General features: G+C 46.3%; 1 pseudogene; it reads right to left on the bottom strand.

Annotated features, from left to right (window-relative positions):
* Positions 1–476: 476 nt before the first annotated feature.
* Positions 477–559, bottom strand: LOC123073040 (uncharacterized; annotated as a pseudogene).
* Positions 560–1,201: the final 642 nt, after the last annotated feature.

The following is a 1,201-nucleotide window of genomic DNA, read 5'->3' on the forward strand; positions in this document are numbered from 1 at the left end:
GATAGCCTAATAACAATTAGGAGGTTCTCGCCGCAGCTGCCGTGGTGCCGGTTGACGATGAGTGGGGTCAGCGAGCCATAGCGGCCCACTCAGACGCCATGATGATGACGTGGGGCTGGCCGTCGATGATGTCGACGCAGCTAGCAAGGTCATTCCACAGGTGGTACACCGAACTCCCCCTGAAATGGAGTGCGAGCCAGCCATCCTCGGTGTGCTTGCCTGCATGAACTGAATCCACCAAATACAACGACGGGGAGGTCTCCGTGACTGCAGTTGTGGCGCAAAGAATCATGGTTATATTCAGGAGGTCAAAGAAGCAGGGTGATACTACATTCTCTGGTCGAAAACATAAACACGAGGAGGATCTCGAAAGCGCAACAAGTCAAGAAGCACAAAGAAACCAGAACCAGATCAAAACATATGGAAGAGATGAAGGTATAGAGTCTCAAATATGTTCAACTCCTTTTCCCAAAATGCAAAGGCTCAGATTTTACACAACAGTTTTTTCAGTCATGAATTTTCAGAAGCAGAACTAGCATGTTTGTAGTCACAACCATGGTCAAACCAGAACACACAAATCTAAAGGAAGTCCATTGAATCCCGCGGCCATGCATCGTTCAATCCCATCACTACAGATGGATGTTCATCCTAATTTCGAATGATATTTGTATGCACCTCCTAGTCCCAGGGTAACCATAAGACCGATTAAGATTTGCTGGGGATGAATTGGAGGTACCTGTGCTTGAGTCATCTTTGTGTTGGTGAAGAGAAGAGGCCCTTCTTCTCATCCTCCGATGAACCCATCAGCTCATATAGATCGCCATCTTCTTTGATTATTCTGCTTATTCCTCTTAGAGATGGATGGACGGATACTCTGCAGGACACCATCATGCTTATTTGGACAACTTGGCTGGGTTGATCTTCGATCACTGCAGTAAACAGTTTTATTGCCAAGAAAACAGGGTCAAGTGGCTGCATACAGAGAAAGTATCCTAAAGCATCTCTACACAAGACTTAACGGTTCAAGCAACAAATAGGACAGCACATAGAAATGGTGGATTTCGCATAAAAGATAGCTCTCTCTAAATACTTGAACCATGTGCAAAGAAGCTAACCTACGCAGTTGTAGCCGAGGCCAGACATCACTACTTCCATGGTTGCGGCTTGGCGAGCAAAATCACAAAAACCACCGGTCCCATCC

Source organism: Triticum aestivum, chromosome 3B (assembly GCF_018294505.1).
Source record: "Triticum aestivum cultivar Chinese Spring chromosome 3B, IWGSC CS RefSeq v2.1, whole genome shotgun sequence".
Lineage (NCBI taxonomy): Eukaryota > Viridiplantae > Streptophyta > Magnoliopsida > Poales > Poaceae > Triticum > Triticum aestivum.